Source organism: Gallus gallus, chromosome 1 (genome assembly GCF_016699485.2).
Source record: "Gallus gallus isolate bGalGal1 chromosome 1, bGalGal1.mat.broiler.GRCg7b, whole genome shotgun sequence".
NCBI classification, from domain to species: domain Eukaryota; kingdom Metazoa; phylum Chordata; class Aves; order Galliformes; family Phasianidae; genus Gallus; species Gallus gallus.
In genome coordinates this window covers 119,732,325-119,757,618 of record NC_052532.1, presented here as the reverse complement: position 1 = coordinate 119,757,618, position 25,294 = coordinate 119,732,325, and the positions used below count along the sequence as shown (strand labels likewise).

The 25,294-nt window shown below is 39.4% G+C and overlaps 2 long non-coding RNA genes across 2 annotated transcripts in view; one reads left to right on the top strand and one right to left on the bottom strand.

Moving 5' to 3' along the window:
- Window positions 1–654: 654 nt before the first annotated feature.
- Window positions 655–12,249, bottom strand: LOC121109103. The gene is made up of 4 exons (XR_005843993.1): window positions 11,896–12,249; window positions 3,105–11,569; window positions 875–988; window positions 655–786 (listed from the first exon to the last, which is right to left on the bottom strand). It is a non-coding gene; the product is annotated as an uncharacterized LOC121109103 (long non-coding RNA).
- A 5,556-nt stretch (window positions 12,250–17,805) lies between these two features.
- Window positions 17,806–25,294, top strand: part of LOC121108909 — a 51,869-nt gene continuing 44,380 nt past the window's right edge. The window contains exon 1 of the long non-coding RNA XR_005843545.1: window positions 17,806–17,940. This is a non-coding gene — a long non-coding RNA (uncharacterized LOC121108909). The remainder of the gene's footprint in view (window positions 17,941–25,294) is intronic.

The window sequence follows — 25,294 nt, the reverse complement described above, 5'->3', positions numbered from 1 at the left end:
GTTCTTGAGTGTAATCCTGGCTTAATGGTTGGCAGAGCTCTCTTCTGATATGCCACCAAGACATAATAATGTGAACTTCTGACCTGGAAAAACAGCTGTAAATGGGAGAACAGGTGCAATTATTTTCTAGTTCAGTGTTACTGTGAAGTAAAAGGTCCTTGGTTTGGTTGAGGTATGTTCTGGACAAAATGGCTCTACGTGTTATCAGAAGCAAATGGGCCACAATTTGCATGTTTGAACATCAAAAGCTCTGAGCAACGTGGACTGCTTGTGGTGTAACTCAAAGCAGCTGGAAGATTGCTTCCTGAGGGGTATGAGGCTGACTTTCTTCCCTCTCCCCTCCCACAGTTACTATGTATATCTCCGGACAGTTAAAAGCTGAAGCCAATGCAGCAGACTCAGCCTCACTCCTTTCCTAGTGGTTTGGTCTGTTGAAAATTATTGTAGGGAGCACCAGAACTGGAATGCAGTCTTTTATTTAGGATACCAAGGATGTGGATCCATGGTAGATGAAAGGGAATTTAGTCATAATTATTCTTCCTAACTGTGGAAAGAGACAGTGGAAAAGTAGCAGATCCAACAGTGTCCCGAGTTGCTTATTTCACAAATGTCATTTACTTCCTAATGGAATAATTAGGACAACTTAGGAATATGATTAATTAAACATCTTAATTTTTCCTTTATTTACATTTTTTGTTTACACAATGACAGAGCCGTGGATTTTTCTCTTAGCACGCAGAGTTGGAATTAATCTTCTTGCTGCACTCAGAATATCACTTCGTTTTGCTAAAACAAAACAGACATACAATTTCAAGCAGCTGTATTGGAATGGGAATAGTAATAGTGTTAAGAAGAAGTTGAAAAGTATTCTTACTGGCTGCATTATGACGAAGGGCATAAAGTCATTAAGAAAGTGTCATACTGAGCTTATTGAATTGATGGTAGTCTTCATTAGGGTTTGGTACTGGACCCAAGGGTTTCTTCTGCACTGAAAAATGGAGAAAAGAGCAAGAGAGAGGAAAAGCATCCTGATGCTTAATCAAAGCCCGTTGATCCATTCAGAATCAAATCTGCAGTCTCCAATGATTACAATCCTTTTGCAACAACTTGCTGCCTTTCCCATCCCCCCTCCCTCCACTGTCATTTGGCGGAGGAAGGATGGGGTCTGTCTGGGTTAACTGGCGCCTGTTGTTCTGCTCATTCAGTTCTAACTTCAGATCTTTGAAGTCTCTCCTATTGACGCAGCCAGCCACCTGGACTGTTAGATTCCTGGGGAGGTTTTCAGGACTGGATTGAAACAATTTGAATTTATGATTTATTTCAAAGTAGGGCAGATTTGGCTTGGCAGTCTGTGGGATGTGATAAACAAGGAATTCCAGAAGCAGCGTCATTTCAAGAAGCATACAAATACTGCAAAGTTACCTTTTTATTTTGCAGTATTTGCAGATTAGAAGAGTTCTGCTCAGTGTGAATGGTAGTCAAAGCCATGTAGCACAGTAGTTTTGTCTTGTTCAGTGGTAAGTTTACACCTATTCTTTTGTGGCAGGTGCTTACGGAGTCTTACTTCTCCCCTGCAGCCAGAGTGATTGCTCACAACAGCTGAGCAGGAGCTGAGTCCATCCACCATCTCAGCAGGACTGGTTGGGCGAAGAATATAAATGGAATATAAAATAAATGAAAGTGACACACGTCAACAGTTAAGTGAAAAATCTTTGTGGGGATTTATCTTTGTGGGGATTTGCATTTTGTCAGTTCTTGCCTTCCAGTGTACCATAAGCAAATCTGCGTTTGCTATGCGACTGTTTTATTCGTATAGCATTACTGCAGAGTACATGTCAAGAAAATATTGAGAAAATATGATTTTTTCCTTGGGGATATCAGGGAACTTTGTTAGAAGCAACACATAGTTTTACTGTTCTCTTGCTGCTTTTGGCCTTGAGAAATTGCATTTCAGTTGTCTCAACTGCAATCTGACTTAAGCCCAAAACTCTAGAGCAAATCCCCAAACACTGTCATGCTGTCTTCTGCTCTTCATGATTCAATGATCTTTGTACATAAAATCTCCTGCTGCTTTTAGGATTGTCTCCTTGTCATGGCTTTACTAACATTTCAGTAAACTTGAAAACACCCCACTAAATTCCTTGCTGTCATTACTACGGTGCTTCAGCTACTCAGGTTAATGCACCTAAAATCAGTTTCTGTGTTTCAACAAAGTGCTGCTGTCTCAGATAGAAACACGCAGTTACAAATGTTCATAATTCAGAATTACTTTTGTCTGTATGATTTTAACAGTGCAGTTAACACAGATGCTCTCTGTTAGTATCAATTCCAAAAGGCTGTTTTCTACAATTTCTACTTGTAATGAAAATCTAGAGACAGCAGTCTGTGCCCCCCCCTCCTTGTTTTCCAGCAGTGTTACCATTCAAAAACTAATTCTGAATTAAGCCTCTTGCATACTTAGATGTTTTTTCTATTATTTTTCTTGTATATTTTATCTCCTAGTCCATGTGGTTTACATGCTGTTCCTGTGTGATTTCAGTGGGAGTAATTTTCTAGAGATGCTTACAGCACTTCTAAAGAACATATCCAAGGTGCTCAAGTTCATACACGTGCCATAGAGAAAGCATTACTAAATCGCTTTTCTTCTTTCACGTGCCTCCCAAAAAGTAGAGTATTTCATTGCACTCCATGTTTCTCTCTCCCCAAGTGCCAGTCACAGAGCAAATTATTAATACTTTAATAATACAAAAACTGAAAGTGACCGGACTGGAAGAGATTGCACTCTTGGTAAATTGCTTTACCACCTGCCAGATCCAATCAATACCTTCTTTTCCTCTAATATAGCTTAAAGTAAAAAAGAAGAAAACAACCAAAGAACTCCATCCCCCTCAAACATCAACAACAAAACAAAAAGTTCCACACACAACAACAACAACAACAATGCTCAAGGGTTTAATTCAATGAAAAACAAAACAAAGCAAAGTCATTCATACATTTCAGACTAGTGTATGATGTTTGAATTTCTGGATAGAAATCAGTAACTCCACTTCAAGATATATTCTATCTAACGAGACATCCTTAAAGGAAATGTGCTTCAGATTCACCTTTTCCTTTGAGCAGAGCTTTTTCTCACTGGTAGCAATTCCTGTGTCCATTTCTGCCTGAGTATCCTGCAGCTCCTGGAGAAAATCAGGGGACCTTCCCACCTGCAGTTACCCAGAAAGAACGTTTGCTCAAAATACAAAGCAGAAAAGCAGGAGTGGAACAAGAACAGTCCTCTGGGCACTTGCAGCCAAACTATTCCAAGAATGGGAGCACTGACAGTAGTGCTGAACAAGAACCAGTTCCGCAGCTACTACCTGTGGCTATCAGCATTTCAGAAATGCCATGTGGAGTCATCCTGTACCAGAACCCTGAATACATAATGCCTCCCAGTACAACTCTTCACTAAACTGAACATAACTGCAGGCTCTCAGTCAAACCCTGTTCAACTTAAAGGCTGACCCAGCTTGTAGATTGGTTCAGACGGCACATTTTAGTTGAAGAAAAGAGGAAGTAAAACTCAGCTCCTTGTTTTCAAATCTAGACTGTCTTCTTCATGCTTAGACCAGGGACTTTCTATTAGCTGACTATAAAAGGGCCTCCTTCTGCTGCCTGTTTTTTGGCACTAATCATCACAAGTGCACCTGGAATACAGGACGGGTCATTCAGTCCAGTGAGCTGCTTTACCTCCCCCTGTCCTCATTTAAAACACTGAAAAATAAATGCAGTGGCAAGTCATATGTAACACAACTCCCTGTGTGGGCATATAAGTGTCTGCTACTGTTACTGGCAGAATTAATTGTGTATTTAGGGAAAGCTGACAATCCTACAGGACGCACAGAAGGACCTGGATTTGCTCTATTCAGGAAATGCAGTTATTACCCTTGGAATTGTTATGAGAGTACAGTTACACTTCAGAACAGATGCTCATATCCACGGGAGACAAGTGTCAAGGCACTTTTGAATTCCCTTTTTGAGTAAATCAATCTCTGTGTAGCCCAAATTGCTTTATAAACATAGTCCTAATTGGGCTAAGCTCTCCAAGGTACAGATTTCAGGATGCTTAATGCTTTCTGAAAATGGAAGGACTCTACAGCTGAAATTTGATGCATATTTCAGGTACTCCTGCATGAAAGAAAACAGCTTCTGCCTGCCACCCACTCACTTCTCCCATGGCTGCTCACTCTGTTGTTACCTTTTCTGTCTCTTCTACAGCTCATGCAGATGAGCAGGGAACGGCATCAGGGGCCTGATGTGGCTGAAAATAGACAGTGCATTTTGCCAGGTTATTTTTCAGGCAGATCAGTTGCCTGATAGAGCTCAGAGCATGAACACTTCTGGTAGCACAACAGAGATGGAGGAGAGGCAGTGAGAAAGGAGGCCTGGGATTGTTTAGGTTGCTTTGAGTAACAGAGCTGAATGAGAAACCCGAGCTGGAAATGTTTCACAGTTTTTCTCTGCTTCCCAGCAAATAAAAGTATTTCTCTGCCCCAATTTCACATGAAAGCAAAATGGGGTACAGAGGACTATAAAAAGGAAGTGATTAATCTTTGCTTTATCTACGCTTCCTGTGAAGATCAGCAGTGTTTTTCTGGATGAGTGCTTTGCTTAGCGTGTGCTTTGTGTGCTGCAGCTGCAAGATTGCAGAAGAGCTGCTCCAGGAAGAGCATAGTGGTGTCAATGGTTAGCAATAGGAAAGAGTAGTTTGTACCAGAGACATATTCTGCTCTGTGGACTGTTCATTTTTACCATCTGGAAGCCTGCGAACATCATATGGCCATGGCCCTGCCAGGAAATGAATAACACAGTTGACCACAACCATGGAGGTGATTGCAGGAAAGGGAAGGTTGCCAGCTGCCATATTTTTCCAGCAATTCCCACACAAATGCTGAAGGTGTGCAACTGTACATTGCTTTCTTGTAGGGGAGTAGCTTCAGCCACCCCCAGGAGCAACAGGTTAGGTGGAGGTGTCACAAACAGGGTCACAAACAGCCTTCATTTAGAGATGGGCAAGACTAGAAAATCCTGTTTGCTCTAGAATTAGTCCTCGTTCCTCACTGATTCATTCCTATAGTGTTTTCATCTTTGGTATTAATTGTGCGTGTGTGTAGGAGGGGAGAATGAGTTGTTTGGTAGGGTAAATTCCACCATTAATTCCTACGAACTAAGGAAATGCTTGTTTCTGCTTTCTTATAATCCTATCTCCATATAACAGACTGTATGCCATTGCTGACATCCGCCCTGGGCTACAGTACCAATTTCCTTCAGCTTCGTTCTCTTAAATGTTAAGCATTCAAAATTGGGCAACATAAGCATGATTGTGAAAAGCCTTAAAATCCAGGTTTCCTAAGGGAGACTGTTAGGTAGTAACAGAGAGTGATTTCTCTTGTCATTAAGTCTATCCCTAACAGTGTAACTTCATTTACTGCCATTGACTTTCTCTTGATTTTGTTACATCTGATTTATATGTTTATGAAAGAGAACAAGATCAAAGCAATGATGAAATCACTTAGAGTCACTTCGTGATTTATTCTTCTCACTGTCACCAAAGTAGAACAGTTTCATAATCAACAGAGATCTCCTTACAGGCTTTCATCCAAGAAGGCATTTAAATGCCTGCCCAAGTCTGCTCCTCTTCAGGAAAACAGGTCTTGGACTCGTGTATATCACTGAGTAAGCCATCTCTTCCTGAATCAAAGTAATGTCTGATAGGTTTAGTTCTATATGGATGATGCCATAGGTGACTAAATGGTGTTAATAATAAGCCAAAGGACACATCACTGTAATTAATCTTTAAGTCTACAGAATGTGGAGTACTTTTTTTTGTGCAGATGCTCACTATGCATGTGTACCCTGGAGATAAATCTAAGAAAAAAATTGTCCTATCAGATGGGTCATGTAAACATATAAATAAGACTGTTCTGCTGCAACATGGCTTTTATCATCACAGATTCTTGGTGCCTCTATAGTTTATTAATTCATGCATTGATCACATCCAAATTCCTGCTGAATTAACTTCAACAAATTAATAGATTCTGGTTAGGGGAGTTTTTCCTTTCAGAAAAAAAAAAAAAAAAGCAAAGTACATTAAAAAGTAAAAATAAGATTTCTCTATGAAAAATTGTCATGGAACCATATTTCACTAAACATGAAAGAAAAAAGGAGGTAGAATGACGTTTTTTAGGCAATCGGTATGTGGGTTACAGTTAAGAAAAAGAATTGCACACACAAAGGAGAAAGTTTGATAGAATATTACTAAGCCAGAGTGAAGTTTCAGAAAACTCAGTTAAAAATCCTCCAATTCTGGTTGAACTTTCTCACGTACCTTAAACAGTGTTGTTTACAAAAGAGAAAACCGAGATTGATACGCTGATTTTATTCACGTTTTCAGTACAGCACAGGTAAATCAGCCACAAGATGGCAACAGACCATGCTGTGAAAGAAAATTACGGAGGACGACTTTAACCGCTTCACACATGGCTGAAGTACACTGCCGGTTTAGCTTCAGGAAAATTAATGAAGGATAGACAGGGAGTAAATATTTTAAGAAAAGATAACTGACGATCCCACTGCTGCTATAACAGTGTTTCTTGTTTCTACTCCCTCTCCAGTTACTGCTGATTGTGTGCAGGGAGCTACTGGTTTGACTGAGTGAAGGCACTAGGGGTTGCCTTGCCCAAGATCATCCTGCAGTAAGAAAAATGGAGTACTTGTGAACGTTGCAGAAACAACAATATGAGCTGCTCTTGACAGTCCAAAGGATGGCTTCGTCAGTAGAAAGAGACAGATGCCCTTCTGCCCTAGAGCAATAAAAAGAGAGACAGCATAACATTATGAAAAGGGAAGGAAATAGGATAGCACAGTGTTCAAAGCCGTGCTTTTAGAGACTGATAATGAGAACTTTAGCAGTAAACTAAAGACCCTGGGAGTAAGAGGTGGTGAAAAGGCACCTGAAAGTCTTGTATGAGCGTACAATAGCAATGAGTCACCATCCAAGGCAGATGCAGGAAAGAGCAAAGTAATTATAGGATGCAGCAGGTGAACTGCATTTTTGAGATATTTGGAAGGACACAGTGTTGCTGTTTGTTTGCATTCCTCGTGTGCTGCAGTGATGACATATACAAGGGCACTGCTGATGGGGCATGGAGGCTGCTCCTCACCTTTTACCTGGAACATCACTCAGTTTTCTGATGTGGTTACAAGGTCAGAAGTTGGGAAGTGCCTGGCTGACATACAGCATTTGCAGAATCAGGATTAAAGTATTCACTAGATCTGAGGGCAAGAGGAAGTTTCCCTTAGGTCAGAAGGTCAGTGATTATTGAATGTGGTTTATGCTCTCCTGGGTGACAGGAGGGTATTACTTAAATCCTAAGGGAACTTGGCAATTCCACCTATAAATTGCCTACCTGTTGTCTTCTTGTGACATGCTACAGCTGATTTTTGATCTTCTGCTGCTGCCTTCAGCTCATGACACATTGTGCAGAACAGGTAGATCTGTGAGCTGCCTTCAGTTAAAATGCTTATTACACCATGTGCTGCAGCAAAGGACTCTGGACTAAACAACAGTGCTACTTTCTGTCATATGATCCTACAGAGCAGAATTCTATCAGTCCTTGTCTCTAAATGTTTGGTATATACTGAGGAAGTTATAAGTTAAATGAATCACCAATTTAGCTTTAGACCATAAATAGGCAAGATATAGATGAGAAGTTTTATTCCTTTTCTGTCCGCCGCAGTAATTGATTCCCTACCCTGCTGCCTTTGAATTGCCGTGTTGCTACTACACTCTCAGACTGCCCGCTGTTCGTAAATATCAGAATAATAAATCTGTTAAACTGTTGACCATTTCTGACTATCCCATGAAAGGTCACGCTTCATGCTATGCCATCCTCTGCATAAAATCAGACAAAGCAAATGGAAACCCTTCCCAACTCACGTAGACAGCTGGGCTGTACTCTGTAACTGGAGATTGAATTGCTAATACGATTTTGATTACAGTTCCTGGTCTTTTTGTATAGATTTAAAATTTAACAAGGAGTTATTTGCACCAGCTACAAATTTATTATTAGACTGCTCTGTTTCTTTGTTTTTATTAATTCCACTGAAGGGTAGATATATGTCCTGATCAACCATCTTGATTATTTTACTGTAAATTGCATTTCAGTTATTTTCTGCTCCTCACTGATGACGGTTTCGATGAAGATAAATATGTTTTTCTTGTTGTAGAAATTGTGTTATTACAGCCCAAGACATTGAGGGATGTTTAATGAGTAGTCCAATTTTTCCCTCTAAATATTATTTATTTGGTGCACACAAGAACAAAGACTGATGGAACTGTTTTACAAGACTATTATCCATGTATGGAATACATTAAAGTTGTAGGGTAATGCCAGGGATTCATTATTTACATGTGAAAAATAGTGAGGATAGAGATAAATGTCAGTTAAAAGGTCCCTATCTCCCAAGTCCTGGATGGCACCAGTTCATCTTATCACGTTACACTGGTGTCAGCTTCCATTGCTGCCATAATCACTGGTCTATAGAAATCTGAGCTGTATCAGTTACAACATTTTTCATTATGCATGGCTTCACCAAATCCAAATTCAGAAGGAAAAAAAAAAGAGTAAATTACCTCTTGTTCATGCACTTGAACATCCACAGATGTTTTTGTGCCACCGACCAGAAAATTAATACATTTTGGTTGAAAGAGAAAGGAGAGAATGCTCCTGGATGGAGCATTCCTTTTTCCTGAATGGAAAAAGATAGCTCTGTTTCAGTATATATATACTGTTTAGATATACTACAAGATATACTGTTTCAGTATAGCTCATATAATATAATATAATGTACATATGTATAGTATAGTATAGGGTCTAAGGTATGGAAGACATTACTAAATTGTCGGAGCTGCTTCAAACATTTAAGTATCACAGAGTGGCCTGGGTTGAAAAGGACCACAGTGATCATCTAGTTTCAACCCCCCTGCTATGTGCAGGGTCGCCAACCACCAGATCAGACAAGAAGAAGACTATTTGTGGGAAAGGGTTGGTTGCATTTCATTGTGTGAAATGAAAATCTGAATGAAAATCATCTGAAAAAATGATAATAATAAAAATACAGGTTTTTTTTTGACCAATTATGTTTTCACTTAGAAAACTATTCTACTTTTAAAAGTATGCCATTTCAAAATGATTGAAACAGAAAAGGAGTGGTTTGAGCTCTGTCTTATCTTTTTTTTTTTTTGGCCTATATTACATTTGTGAGTGTACAGTTGAGATTCTGCCTACTGTGACTCAGCAGAGTAAACTGAAAAATCTTATAAATTTGCATAGGAAGTGAAAACTGTTTTCCATGTTGCTTTACTTATTGTGTCCATTTTCTGATCGTTTTTTTTTAGCTCCACAGTGTAAAAGCATTTCATTATACTTCTCTACTCCCATGTCATAAGCTCTACAGCTTCCTCCTTTCTAAAATGACTCCAAAAGGCAACAGTTTCCTCTCTGTTACTGATCTTGTGTATCATGATTTCAATCTGTTTCTTGTTGAGTATGTCACCATGATTTTCCATGTCTGATTTCAGTCTTTAGAAAGTTATGCCTAGTCATTGCTACCTGTACGAGTGGGCAGTTCTAATCTGATACTGATTCTGCACACTTTATCTGAAGAGCTGAAATAAAAGAGGTCCTAGATTGATGTTACAGCTAGATCACATGTACAACTCCAACAGCTAAAATCTGACTGCAGCTACAGTAAGTTATATTATGTAAGAAAAACAAACAAACAAATGAACACACCCCAAAACAAAACAAAACAAAACAAAATAAAAAAGACTGGAACAAAGATCAAAACCATTGTCACTGAATTTATCTGGGAAACATGTGCAGCTGTTTCTGTAGAATTTATACAATATCAAGATATTTGCATTCTGCCTGTTTTGCACCAACTTTTCTTTTTCTTCTTTTTGTTGCCTATTTATTTCCAAACAAGGTAATTTATGAAAATTTCAAGGAAAACAGAATCACTTGTCTCTAGTCAGTTAAAAGTGCAGGTACAAAACTTCTCTAAGCTTGTCACTTCTGAGCATTTAAATAGCAAAGTACCTATTAAGATCACTATAAGCCTTTCAGCCAAACTTTTTACAGCTCTTTGTTCTCTCACCCTTTTCAAACACATAGATTTTTCTGTGTGTTCGAATCTCTTTCCTTTCCTTCACTCTGACTCACTGATCACACATCACTAATGGTATTTTCTGTGCTACAGCTTCTCCATCTGTGAAATGAAGAACATCTATATTTTCTGTTGTGTCAAGGTAATAGATGTATTAGAAATACCACAGTTAGTCATTATTTTGTTCCCATTTGTAGGCAGCTCCTTAAATCAAACCGCTCAAGTACTTCTTCCTGTTGCTCTGAGGCACTGTAATTTGTTGTGTTCAAATACTGTTACTATTCCAAGCTACCTTGAAAGAAGGAAAAATACCATCTTCTCTAGCATTCAGATAGGTAAAGTTTTACTGGGGGGAAGTTGACTGACTTATTTGTAAATGGGATAAAATGTGCAAGATTAGACTACATTGGGTAGTGAAGTGGCTTACATCAGTAAGAGTACCTGTAAAATGCTACAGTAGAATTTCATGGTAGGATTTTTTCCTTTTTTTTTGTTTTTATTTTTATTTTTTGTATGTTTGGGTGCTATTGATACTGCTTTCAGTTACTTTTGAGAATTATAAAGTTAATGGAGAAATAGCCCATTGGATGTTTTTTTTCTGAGGGATCTTCATATACCTCTTGGGGGGAAGGACCTCTTGAGGACATCTGTTCCAACCCCCGGTCCAAGCAGGGACACCCAGAGCAGGGTGCCCAGGATCACTTCCAGGCAGCTTCTGAAGATTTACAAGGAGGAGACTCCACAGCCTCTCTGGGCAGCCTGGGCCAGTGCTTCATCACCCATATGGTAAAGAAGTTCTTCCTGATCTGTTTCAGTTTGTACCCATTGCATTTTGTCCTGGCACTGGGCACCACCGAAAAGAGCTTGGCTCTGTCCTCTCTATACCCTCCCTTCAGGAATTTATATATAATTTTAATGATATCCCCAATTGGATTTCTGCAATGTGTTTTCAGTAGTGGCGGCTGCTGGGGTGGCTGCTGTGAGCAGAGCCCAGTAACTGCTCCATGCCAGATCAGAGCCAACTCCAGCTGTCCAGTATGGCATTCAGCGTGGCCTCATCAGTGCAGAGGAGAGGGTAGAGATCACCTTCCTCTACCTGCTGGTAATACCACTTCTAATGTAGACCAGGATACCATTAGGTTTCAAAGACAGTAACACAGCTGTGGCTTCACATATTCCTACCCTGTAAGGGGCACTCTCTGGAGTATCTCTTCTCTACCTTAAATGTTGCAGGCATGTTGATAGAGAGAAAATCTCTGGGACGCTCTGTCCTTCAGGCTTAATGTGTGTTGGCTGTGGACATATCCCAGAAGTAAAGTTGTAGATGAATGAAGCGTGTTCCTTGTGACTTCATCAATACCTAAGAAATTTAATTAATGAAAATTTAGGAAGGTTTTAGCCTGTGATGACTAAAGAGAAACCTCTGGTGTGAATTTAAAAATCTTAACCTCCTTTATCCCAGTAAACAATTCAACAAACAGGCTAAAAAGCGTATGGTTAAAATGAAATGGAAAATAAATTAAAAAAAACACTCTCAAAAGCCCCCAGGATTTCTGCATATTTGCTGACAGTAATTCTAACTATAAAGTCTGCTATATCATACTTCTGTTGTTTAGAAAGAACAGTCTATGAGGAGTTTAGGAGCTTGAGGAAATGCATCCACTCACTAGCACAGTGTCCACTTACAGTTTATGTGGAGGTTGTAAGACACGGGGTAGGAGGTGGCACAATCCTGTTTGTGGTGGATGTGTGTATGTTTCTGTAAGGGAAAGTGCACCGTAGTGTTCTGCTCAAATATGCTTAGGCTACACAGGTGACCTGCACTGAGGCAGAATAAAAAGGATGGCCAGGTTTGGACACTTGGGTCCAGATGCCCAAGAAGGCTCCAATGTTACAAGTAACATGCTGCACTCCCCTCTCTGTTGCTCTGTCCTTGCTTAGTCTCCTCTCTGTAGCATGCTGTGTTTGCTCAGCGCAGAGCAGAGGAGCGGCCTGATGGCGGCTGCAGCTCCTCACAGGGAGCGGAGGGGCAGCGCTGAGCTCTGCTCTGTGTGACAGCGACAGGGCCCGAGGGAACGGCATGGAGCTGTGTCAGGGGAGGGGCAGCTGGGGGTTAGGGACAGGGGCTGCACCAGAGGGCCGTGGGCATGGAACGGGCTGCCCAGGGCTGTGGGCCCGGCCCCGAGTGCCGGAGTTCAAGGAGTGTCTGGACAGCGCTCTCAGACATAGGGTTTGATTTGGGGTGGTGCTGTGTGGAGCCAGGAGGTGGACTGGATGATCCTTTTGGGTCCCTTCTGATTCGGGATATTTTATGAAATTAAATCTCATCTAAGCTGCTTTATGCTAGCTTCTGGACTTGCTCATCGGGCCAAAGCCGTGTAGAGAAAGTCTCACAGAGTGTCCTTCCTCTGCTCTCTCCCTCCTGCAACATATCTGAAGTCTCTGAAGCACAGAGATTCTGTATGTGTCTCATTTGTTAACTGCCTCCAGACTGCTCCTTAGATAGTTGCTCCTGAGTCTGGCCATTCATCATTAAATGAACGTTATCCAAATTTTGGTCCAAAATAGGATGAATTACAAGCATTTCAGTTTCAATTTCAGTCTCTGTTTGTTTTTCTCTAAGCTACATAATTGAGCTGCCATTTCTAAATCATTGTTCCCAGCTTCTTGTCACTTAACATCTCCAGCATTTCAAGCAGATTAATCTTGAATCCTTTATTGTGTAACTACATTTCAAATGGAAATAGCATCAAATCCTAGATGTTATGAATCTCATCTTTGTACTGCATATAGCCAGTATTGCTAGCACTTACAAAACCCAAGCACGAATGAGTGTTAAATCAGATGGGGTAGGTGTGGATGGGAATAGAAGGTGTCTTCTTCTGTACCATATCTGTTGATCAGTTCATGTCTACCTTGCAGAAAAGTGGGTCGTAATGCTGTTAACAGTCTGCTGTGCATCAGTTGCTGGATTTCCTTCTTCGAGACGAAGGGGACTTCTGTTTGACTTCTTCCAGTTCCTCTGACATTACCTATTCTGCTATTCAAATGAGCTTCATTTGGACGGGAGGCTGTAGTTACTGCATATAAAAATTGGACGAGTTACAGTAAAATTCAACCTGGCTATTTGAAAAGTGTGCATCAAGAGGGAATGTATGCACGTAGCATCCACAGGCTGCTCAGTAATTTAGGGAATTTGTAGATGAACATACAAACAAACAAACATGGCATGTCAGTACCAAATTCTGAACTTTGATTTGTTTTGGGACTTAGGTTTCAGAAATTTTTAAGCTATTTCTTCCACAGTTTCCTGTCTATTGATACGAGTATGGCTGTTGAAAAGAAAACAACTCGTTACCTGGACAGAGCCAGTTCTTCACGAGACAGTATATTCTTGGGAACGAAGCTCAACTCGTGAAGGGACAGAGATGCATAGACTTAGAATGACTCCTCAGGATCAGCCTACCTATCCCAGGTATGAGAAGCACACAGCAAAACTGGATCAGAGACTGAATTTTATAAAGTAGCTGCTCTGAGCAGGGGAAGCTATCATCTGTAGATACGTGAAGATGATATTATAATAGCAAGGAAGGCAGAAGGTCTGATAGGGACCATAAACTTGGCTTGCAGAAATGGAGGGATCAGGTGAAAAGGGTTGTGAATCCTTAAGGTCAGCCCCAAAACATTAAAAGTTGCTTTGATATAGAAAATACTTGGCCAGATTTGTGTTCCTTGCATTTCTGCAATGCTGTCTGTGAAGAAGTTAGTTATGTGGCAGACTGAACAGAGGGCCTAGAAGTATGGTTCAACGTTGTGACAGAAGGATGGTAACTAGCACGAAGAGATTCCCTCTGACATGAGATTTGAGAGTTAGGATGATAGAGATGAACTGTGGCAGTTTAGGGAGGTTACTGATTCAGGTTGGTGAAGGTTTGGATTTCTTCTATGGAGTGAAAAGGACACTGAAGAGGACTGACATTGGATGGACTGTGAGGTCTTCCACTCCCTGTCTCCCAGAGTGGGGAAAGGTCTGCCACACAGTATAAGAAGCCCTGGAGATAAGAGTTGTGCCCTACTACTGCGCTGCAGGGGATGGGGGGCGCGGAGGGACAGCGCAGCCCGTCACTTGGCTACCGCCTGGGCGCGGCATTTCCCTCAGCGCAGCGCGGAGCACATTCCCGCCCAAAGCGCCGCGCGCCGACGGGCGGGGGCGTGCCTGTGGCGGGCGGCAGGGGGCGCTGCTGCGGTAATGCTTTGCTGCAAAGGTACTTGCAGGTGCCTTATGGTAATGTCTTTCTCTCTTTCATTCCTGAGAATTATCTTCTACTGTTCTAGTATTAAAAGTCTGAAATGTCAGCCAGCTGGTCGCTGATTAATAAAGGAATGACTCTTTCAGGTATGTTTCATAAAGTTTATTTCAGCGCCGCTGCTGGGAGTGACTTAGCAGTAAGAAATGTGTATTTCAGAGCAGCTCAAATTATTAGGAAGGAGGGAGGTATTTGATAAGTCACATTTTAATTAGCTTTGGTTTCTACAGTCTCCTCTGCTTGAAAATACTGTCTTGAAAAGAGCTGTGTTAGAATGACTCTAGATTATTTCTATGCACTCTTCTGTGGGCTTGAATTATAAACATAAGATGATGTGACAGGAAACAAAAAGTCAGTGGCTGGGCTTCCCACTGTGGCTACTTCAGCAAAGCAATTGAATGCACTTCACATAATAATCTGCATTAATTTTTGGTGTGTTAGCTTACGCCTCTCAGGACAGTTTAAATACAACAACTAGCTGTTGTGACTATGTTACAATGTTATCAAATGGTAGATTAAACATAAACTTTTATAATACTTTAGAACAAGCGTTGTTTATTTTAAGTTACAGTACTGCCTGTGAAGTATAGAGGTTGCCCATGTTTCTGTAGGCCTAAAGGTTGCCTAAGGAAGAATCATAGAATCACCAAGGTTGGAAAAGACCCACAGGATCACCCAGTCCAACCATCCACCCATCACCAATAGAAAACGTAAGAATTAAGGGTACAATAAATACACTGTCAGTCCTTACCCTCTCTGACAGCATGAGAAATGCTTCATTACTGTGGTAGAGGTAGTAGCCTTAGGTTTCAACCAATGTATTCAGCTGCAAGATGCTCCTCTCATCCCTCCCAGGTGAACCTGCCTTACAATGCTGTTCCCTACACCCAAATTCTGTTTTTTGTTTTTTTTTTTTTTTGTTTTTTTTTTTGGCTAGGATTTCAGGAGCAGCTGCTGTAATAAGGGTTTTTTTTTTTTTATCTAAAACGTAGCTGAGGCAGTTATTAATACTGTATTCCCTTAGTAGTAATGAGAGCATTAAGAAATCGGCTCCAATAGTTTTAAGATATTCTGCCTCACCGTTTTTAACCTCTTCTGTTGAAATATTCCTTTTCTTTCACTAGAGGGCACTATTAAACAGAGAATACTATATTTTGTTCGTGGGTGAGAAAAGACACATCCGTACTCAGTTGCAAGAAATCCTGAGAGAAATGCAGCTTTCAGTAACTGGTTCAACCTGTTTATTTTATTTTATTTATTTTATTTTTTAACCTGTACTGTCACTTCACCATCCTTAGTTTTCTCCACTGGGAAAAAACACAAGAATCGTGTCAGCCAAACATCAGACCTATTTCACTGCTTCATGAATTTAAACTTAGGCTCAAAAAAACCAAACCAAAGCAAAAATCACCCAAGAAAACAACACTGGTGTCAAAAGGCATAGAGTAGACAGAACGCTGGTCAAAGGGAATTTCCTCTACAGAAGTGAAGGTAGCTTTCATTTTAATTGTGAGTGTTGCTAATCCTTTGCTCCTAAAAGTCTCTCTTCTAAGATTCAGAGAATGAAAATTAGCAAGAGGTTTTCATAGTTTAATATTAAAACTAATGCCTTTTCTATGAAAAAAAAACCAACAAAAAACAAGACAAACCTTTCAGACTTTTGACAAATACTAAACACAAGAAATATCAGTCTGAACAGCTGTGAGATGAGAGCTACTGAGTACAAGTCTCAAGAAACCTATAGATTTGAGTTATTTACAGCAGACTTCTTTATCCCACTGGTAGTAGCTTGCAGTATGAAATACCTTCATTTTAGAAACCATTTTGTGGTCTGCTGTGTTTGTCTGCTTGCAGAACATGGGGGAAAATCCACGTGCTACAACCCTTAGACCTCTTCTAAGAAATGTAATAATGTTTCTTGATACAGAAAAGTGAGGTGATAACCTAAGGCGTGTATTATTGAAAACAAGATGTGATTTTTCCAGCACTGTCCATCTGGTGTATTTCATAACACAGTGTTAATATAACTAAATGTGTAGAAAACCAGAAACAAAAACGGCAGCTTCAGGGAATGCAATAATGAAACTGTTTTACCAGTTTTGTTCTGGAGACAGTTGGATTACAATAGATGTCTGATGGCCAGGGCACAGCCAGTGCCAAAGAAGATAAATAGATAAGGAAAATACATAGGTTGAGAACAATGTTTAGAAATGCTGATGCTTAGTTCAATAGGTTAAAGCTGAAGAAGGCATGGAGTTAAAGGACTGTGGGGAAGTCCTTTAAAAATGTGTTAATTGAAAAATGTGTTACGTTTGCAAGCAATTTTTGGAAGGGGCTTCTTGTGCATAACTACTGCATTTCTTGGAAATCGGTATGAATGCCAAAGTGAGGTTTGTGTTTGGACTTTTAGCTGGTTTATCTCCAGAGGTCCCTCCCAACCCCTATGGTTCTGTGCTTCCTACTTCAGACATAGATCATGCTTATTGCTGTGCCCTTTCCCTTTCTTGTTCCCTATTGGATCTTCTGGAGTACCAGTCCCCAGCATGTGACTTGTGAAGGATTTATTGACTCCAAAACTTGTGAAACTGTTCAAACTCAAAGCAAACTGAAGTACTGAAACTGAGGCTGGACGTGGGAGTGCTGCCGGATGTTCCCACAGTGTGTTACTTAGTGCATATTGTGGTCTTCACAGCTGCCAGTGAAGCGGACTGTCGGTGCAAAGATGCTAAGCTCTCTCCTCGCGCTACATTGCAAAGCAGTATGGTGAGAAACTGCTCATTGGGCTCCCACAGAGTACAACTCTGTGGAAGCCTACAGGCAGAGAATATATGCTTTTTTTTTTTTTTACTTCTCTCCTTTTGGCACAGTTATGTACTGTGCTATAAGGGGACAATGTAAACCCCCAGCTGATATTTTCTGGACCATTTATTGAAAATGAGTATCCAGGCCCTTTGACTTTCCATCAGATCTCAGCTGGGTGATCTGTTCTGTTTCTCTTAATGGTGTTTGTGACTCCAAGGCAAAGATGAAGTAAAAAGAAACACTATGGCAGCAAAAAAATAAGGAGGGGTGGGGGAATCAGGCAGTTCATAGAACCCTTTTTAATTGGGTCACCAGGTTACAGAATAATCATAAGAACATGAGATGCTACTTGAATTCTTTTTCACTTTATGTACAAGATTATTTAAATGATAAACTACAGTTCTTGGTTCTGTGTATGAACATCCATAAGAATGCTCTTGCTTGACCTGTGCCTTCCCTGAGCTCCTTGTGCTCAATTTAGCATGTGATGCTTGGGCAGTGTCCCACTGAATAATACATGTGTCTTTTAATAGCATTCATGTGCTTTTTTAGTGTAGGCACTGCCAGAAGCCAGTCAGAGCTGATGCTTGACCTGTACACTTGAGACAAGGAGCAGAGACAGGTATGTGGGACTTGATTGCATGTGGGGCTTTGTTGAAATGCTACTTATGCAAAGAGCAAATGACATAGCTATCATGGGTGCCATGATTGGAGAATAACACCCTTCTGTGTCTTCTTTTAGCTAAGCAACTATTATATATGTATATAAAAAAACCTGTCGAAATAGTAACTGAAGAAGGCTTTTAGGAGAACTGAAGCTAACATGAGATCATCAGACTGTTATGATTTTCCCTATTTTACAGGCATAGGAGCTCATTGTCATAGTTGGAACCAGTTACATCTCTTTCCTTTCCAGTTTCCTCACATTTCCCCCCCCCCCCCCCCCCCCTCTTTCTTTTGTTTGGGTTATAACGTAGTCATTAGAATAGTAATTTGGAGCTGTTTAATTATGTTTTCTTTTCTACAATAACATTGACTTGATGTAATGATGTTAACTGCTGAGAGATGTTACCCTTTGCCTAGCAGTCAAGTATTTTCAAAAGGCATACCCTCCTGAGCTCTCAAAGCAGTACCAGCTCACTTACTGTGTGGCAGCCCCCATCCCTTACCTGTACTTGATATGAGATGAGAAAGAGAGGGATAACTTTCTATTACAAATCTAGCTGCAGGATGAGAAGAGAGGAGAAAAACGTAGATGCCAGATACATATAATTGGATGCATGCCACTGCAGTCTCTGCAGCGCAGGCCACATGCCAGGTCTCCTTCTTAGCCTGGTAAGGCAATTGATTAAATAAAGTTAACCACTGTATAATTCTAGACTTTTATGCTTGATGGCTCCCTTTTATCTAATTTCTTTCCTTCCAGAAGATGCTGCTACAGCTACTCATAGTGTTGCTGACTGTGAAAGTGACAGAAATAGCTTTTTTTTTTTTTTTTTTTTTCTTACACAGAGTGATGTGACAGGAAAGTGTATTTGCCTAGGACATTTTGCCCTAATAGAAATCCTATACAGTTACTGTATGTTTTACCCTCCCACTCATATTTTCTAACCACCATTTAACTGGTTACCATCCTGATTTAAATGACTGGGAGAGCAGGTGATAATACTCATGTGGTTGTGCAGCCCAACAGCTAGCAAGGAACTAATATTCCCATAATCTTCTGATAGTTCTTGTTTGATATAAGTGGAGAAGTTGACCTTGAATTTTCCAGAACTTTGAGGTGGATCTACTTAAAACTCTTTCTTTTAGTGAGTTCTCAAAGAAGACTACATTTTCTTTTTAAACTGAAGACAAGAGAGATGATCAGAATAGATAGTTACTTTATTGTTGCTGTTGTTCAAATAATGAAAGCTGAAGATGACTAGAGATGAAATAGAAACAAATGTACATACTTTCCTTTTGCCACTGTGTTATTGCAGTTGGATTCTTATTTCCACCTGGTTTCAGAAGCTCAGTAGCTTCCTGGGTAGCAGAAAATTCTGGACAATCTTCTCCAATCCATGGAAAATTTATTTTCTTTACTGTAGGCACTGGAGTGTCAGTTGCTTTCTTCTCCCACAAGTCTCTTCACTTGGGCTGTAGGCACTCTTTGTAGGCGCACTTCTTTGCTAAGGCCCTTCTCCTCTTCTTGTGACACCTCTGGAACTTTCTTTTACTGTTAATAGCACAGACAAAATAATAAGTGGAGATACACAAAATAGATTAAGTCCTGGATCAGAATTGCCTAAATTCTGCAAAAAACACCCCCTCAGAAATGAAGTGAGGTCATTCTTGACTGGTGATAGCTTCCTTGGCTGCCTGCCCTGTCTACATTAAGTCTTCTGCATTCTACATGGAAACTCTTTGCATTCTTCCAGGCCATGATCCCCAAAGCTGTAGTAGATGGTTCCCTCAGACACGCTGGTAAGATATTTTTTTAGTCTTAGTCTTAGGACTATTTTATGAATCATTCTTGTGATTCTTCTGTTCTCATTTCTTCTGCTTTTGAAACGTCTCCTGAAAATTTACCTAAGCTAGAGGAATTTTTCAATCATTTTGCTATTGTCCTTTGTACATATAGTTATTCCTGCTGTGAAACTCAATACTTGCTATCAAACATTAGCTAACAGAGTGACATTTTTAGTAGTTGCATGTGGCCACCTACTGCTGTTCTGAGTCCCTAAAACTGTTGCTGAGCGTGCAGAAATATTTTGATATTGATTGCAACTATACTAAGAAGGAACTTAGTGCTGATGGAAACATTGCAGTGAGATTTTTTTTTAATGGCTATTTCTAATAGAGAAAATGGGGAAAACAAAAATCATTTTTATAGAAAGGGTATGCATTTTGAATATGTAATGATAAACACAATTAAATGTAATTTATTTTTTGGTCTTGGTATTCTGTACACAAAAGTCTTCCTGTGTGTATGTGGCACCGTGAGCTCAATTTTGTGTCTAATATTTTGGAGGAAAACTTTATTTTGCCAAATATGATTTCTGAATTCTCTCAAATTAAAATTTCTATTTTAGAAAGGGAATATTGAATTTGTTACCATCAGAATGGAAATTTACTAGCCAGCAAGTAAATGCCTGACAGGACTGTCAGGTGAATTCTTTACTTAGCACCTCAGTGTTTTTATGGAAGTATAGGCAAGATCATATTTGACTTTCCCTCTGCATCCAGAAGAGACAGAGTTGAACTGTTTAAAAATGATTGTGACTGAAGTACATTTGAAAATCTTTGTGGCTCTGTAAGGGATGGTGACCCACATGTGGACTGAATCATCGTGCCAATTTTTGAAGATTTTTGAGAAAGTTTTAATTTGAGTAAGTCTTTAAAAATAACAATAAAAAATGAAAATAAGTACTGTAGAAGCAGACCATGATGTGGACTTCGATATTTAATTTGAAAAACAATTTACATACATTGCCTACCATGTTCCTTAAGGGAGCATTCATTCTAAACATAACTTTTAAGTTGAATGTATGTACTTCAGGACAAATGTGATGATGAAATTTCCAACATTGCCTGGGTGTTGATCTTTATCTGAACAATAGGGAGAAAAACAGTTTAAAATTCTGTTTCAAATATAACAATACATAACATTTGGCTAGCTTTATCCTCTTAATGTTTTATTTGAAAGTAGCAGTAATCACTCTGAAATAGATAAACCTTTTGAGGGAATTTATAATCTTTTTTGTTTGTTTTGTTTACACACTACATGTGCCAGCCTTCTTTAGTTGTACATCTTTTTTTTCTTTTCTTTCTTTTTCTTCACCCACCTCTCCCCAATAGCTTGTGATATTAAATCAGGAAGCAAGCAGGATGGCTTTTGTATGTAGCAAGGCTACTTCCTTTGTTTTCCATTTTAATTTTCATTTGTTTGAGTGTTGACAATGCAAAGGTGTTCAATTTCACAAAATGGTTCAAAGTTCAAGCCAAATATGAGAATCTGGATTTGGGGGAAAAAAAAAAGTGGTCTGATTGTCAAAGGTGATGTGCACCTGCTACTATTGTAGATTTTTTCATATGATTTAAGGAGTAGTTGCTGGAGCAGGTGTGGAATGGCCTTGCTGATACGCCCTATACTATTTGTCCTCTCTTCTGCAGAACTCATCAGTACTCTCCAGCTAAAGCTACTGCTTACAGGGCTGTGCTTCTCACCTACCAGTGTGTCAAGCTCATTTAAATTGGATGAGGATTGGGTTTGGGTAAACTTCTTAAACCTTTACATGCTGCAGTACTATTTGAAGATTTTTTTTATTAACTGTTTTAGAGTTGTAGAATTTGATCTTATCACTGCGCCATAACCCACTCAATTCATGTTGTTAATACAGATACTACTGTCAGAAATCTTGGGACTCAAATTTAGAGTCTGATCTCATCTAGAGCTTGTGTTTGTCTATCAAGTAATAGATTCAGATCTCCTATTTGTGATGTAGGCTTTGATCAGTTCCTTTGATTTGGTCCTGGTCTACATTTGCATGTATACATACATAAGATAAACCTGGTAATTATCCCTCTTGGCTGATTATTTTGGGGGTGATGATGCGAGAGTCATAAGCATTCATTTCTGTAGTGTTATCCCACTCCACCTCCTCACCATGTGTTGAATTGCTATGGTATTTTTATATGTCTCTTGTCTAGTTCTCTTCAGCCTTCTCTTTTCTCACTGTGGACTAAGAAGCTTATAAGAACTGTATCATTTTTATTTTCTCCTTTCTCTTTCTCTCTCTCTCTTTTTTTTCCCCCTTCTAACTGAATGTGTGTGAGTGAAATGAGAGAACACTGGGCTGCTTTCTTTGCGTTGGTGTTTACTATGAGTCATAACAACAGCTTGGTGCTCTTGAAAACTTTTCTTGTGGGAGAATCAACAGCATGGGTGCAGCTGAAGAAACAGCAGAATGTACTGTACTTGCAGTTCTCTGACTCAAAGACAAAATGGTGGATGATGGGAATGCGTTTTAATGGAGGTTTGCCCTTAACTCATGCTATGGATATATTTCTGCTAAGGAAGGAAACTTGATGGCTCAAGGTTTGCATTGAAACTGGACTTGCTGCGGGTTATTTTGGTAATAGATGACTTTTCATAGAACTGCTAAAATAGACCGTGTGAGAAGTCTAGAAGGATTATTTCTACATTAGCAGTACATAAAAGCTTAAAATAAGATGATATATTCATCATGCTCCTCTCCAGTTATTCTGGAATTACCCTGATTCAGAATATTCAAGACTGATTTAATTCTTATGCTTAGTATTTCCATGACCCCAAACTACTCATAGTTTCTTACAGTTAGCTCAGAAACGAGGTCCTGCATTGATACAGAAGTGAGTGTTTATTAGGATCTTAAATGATCGGTCATAAACAACATAAAGACAACGTTGTCCTGATTTCTAGTTGAATGATCAACTTTGAAATACTCTGTCCCCTTTTAAATGACTCAAGCAAACTGTAAGAGACAATGCTCAGCCCTACAGCTGAAAGCCCATTTATCATGGTAATAAATGAGACTCCACATCACTTCCTTGATGCAAAGTGCTCTTGGACAATAATTTCACGACTTGTCTGTCTTCAGAAGACTTAATGGTGCTAATTATAGCTTCCAGGCTTGGCTCCAGTTCCAACACTCAGTTCAGAACACGGAAAGCAACAGATGCTAAGGCATGATGTTGGGGTACTAGGGTGAAGTAAGCACACAGTACATGTGAACTGAGATAGGAATAATACACCCAGATAAAGTAGAAGGATATAGCCAAGTGGTTCCAATTACTCATCGTGACCTGCAATTTCCTATGTAAAATTTTAAATAATAAACTTGAACAGAACTTTCCTGCATGTAGTTAGAAAATATGTTCTCTAGACAAATAGTTTCAGTGATCAGCTCTGCTGGATGGTGAGCATTTCTCCACCAGTTGTCCACAAGCCATGCCATTTGTCAGGCCGTAATTTTACAGGTGAATAATGACTCTGGTTGCTAGTAAATCTCAGGTAGTCTTGAATTACAAATGAGCGTGCTAGACATTAAGCAAGGAGATGGGGGCTACACTTGACATAGTAAAGATTCTTTCAAATTGATGGCTGTGCAACCAATCTACCTTTGTGTGGAAATTATTAACTAGGAATCCTAAGGGGTTTATAGCAATACAGTGGTAGTATGTTATGGAAGTGCAAAATTCCACAATCCACACATAGCACATGAGAAATGGCTTCCTGGCAAAGAAGAGATAGCCATGATGTTTACAGATGCAAAAGCAAAATAACTGCAAATGGTTTCACAAAGCTGATGTTGAAAGGATATATAAAATTAGAAGTAATTTGTGTTTGTACTAGTAGAATCATTATGGGAAGCTGGCATTGCCAATTTTAAGCAGAACCTGTCTGGAGAATTGGTCTAGAATACACTGTTATTAAAATCTGTTTTCAGTAATACAGCTAACGAGATCTAGGACTAGAAATGCTGTTGACTGATTTTCTATGTGCTGTTTATGTTTCACAGTTAGATGTCACTTTAGAAAAAAAAAGTAAAATAAACCAAGAGCTGAGATAAGTATAGTATCAAGTTCTGAGTCTAAAGGCAATTATACTCGTGCCAGAGTCACACCTGAGTATGACTGATGTGAGCTGCTTACAGCAGCCAGACAGAATCGTGGTTGCATGCAAGGTTAATGACTGTATTGAACCTGCTCTCAGATGTTTCAGTTGTGGCTAAATATTAAACAGAAGAAAACAAAAGTGAAAACATTACCTCTGTCAAAACAGTTCACCTCTTGCAAACAGAATGCATCACATCTTGCCTGTGAAGAAATATTGGTTTGGGGATAAATTTTTGAACTGGGGTGATATGCTCATTCTGTCACAGACCTCAAGCGTGACTTCAGATTTACAGATTTGTAAGGCCAGAAGGGATCATATGCCTTGAACTCCTCTGTGATCCAGGATGTAAAACTTTGCTTAATTCCTGCAAGAAGCCTGTGATTAAAAAAACAAAAAACAAAAGAAAAGAAAGAAAGAAAGAAACAAACAAAAACCACATGTCAAATTTTAAAGAAAAATATCTTGTCTTGATTTACATAGAATGGGTGGTTATGTGCATTTCTAGTAAGCTCTCCTAGGAAGTTATTTGCCCTTGTTGCAGTGATATGACTGGTTTCTAATCCAAGTTTCTAGTAAATGTTCATTATGCTGACATTTCTATCAGAAGAGTCTTCCTGGCAGTGATGCTTCTCTGCTCTGATTGAGGGGATTAATTAAAGATTCTCTTAGATAGATTAAATTGCTTAGTCATAGTTGCACGTTTTCTGAACTTGTATCTTTCGTGTAGTTTTTTTCTGAAGTCACTTCCAATTATTCACTTGCAGTGTGGAAACCTACATTTATCACAGCATTGTACTTGGAACTTCAGTTCAGTCAGTAATCTACCCCTACCTCCTTCTAAATTTGAAATTACAGTCCTCCATTTATCATGTGCTTTGGCATATGTTCTTTTTAACTAGATTTTTATTTGGCTGTATTAAAATTGATGTTACTTATATGAACCTATCTCACCAAAGCCATTCAAATCAATTTGATCTGTCGTCACAATTCATTTGCACTCTGTTGCCCTTCTGTCATCTGCAAATTATGTCAGCAATAACTGGATCTTTTCTTCTAAGTTATTCATAAGGATATGAGTTTGCATGAGGACTCGTGGTCAGTTCAGAAGTAATCCGTGCCAGTACTGGCAAAAAGATTCTCACAACGTTATGTTTTGACATTTATAATTATTGCTGAGACCTGTCCATAAACAGTTCTCACACTGTTCAGCTCAATTATGCATTGGCATTGTGCTATTATTTCATCATCATGTAAAACAACTAAATATTTTATCACAATGTTTCCAAGAAGTTTTATTAACATGTTGAACATTTATTAGAGAAATACATAATCTCAT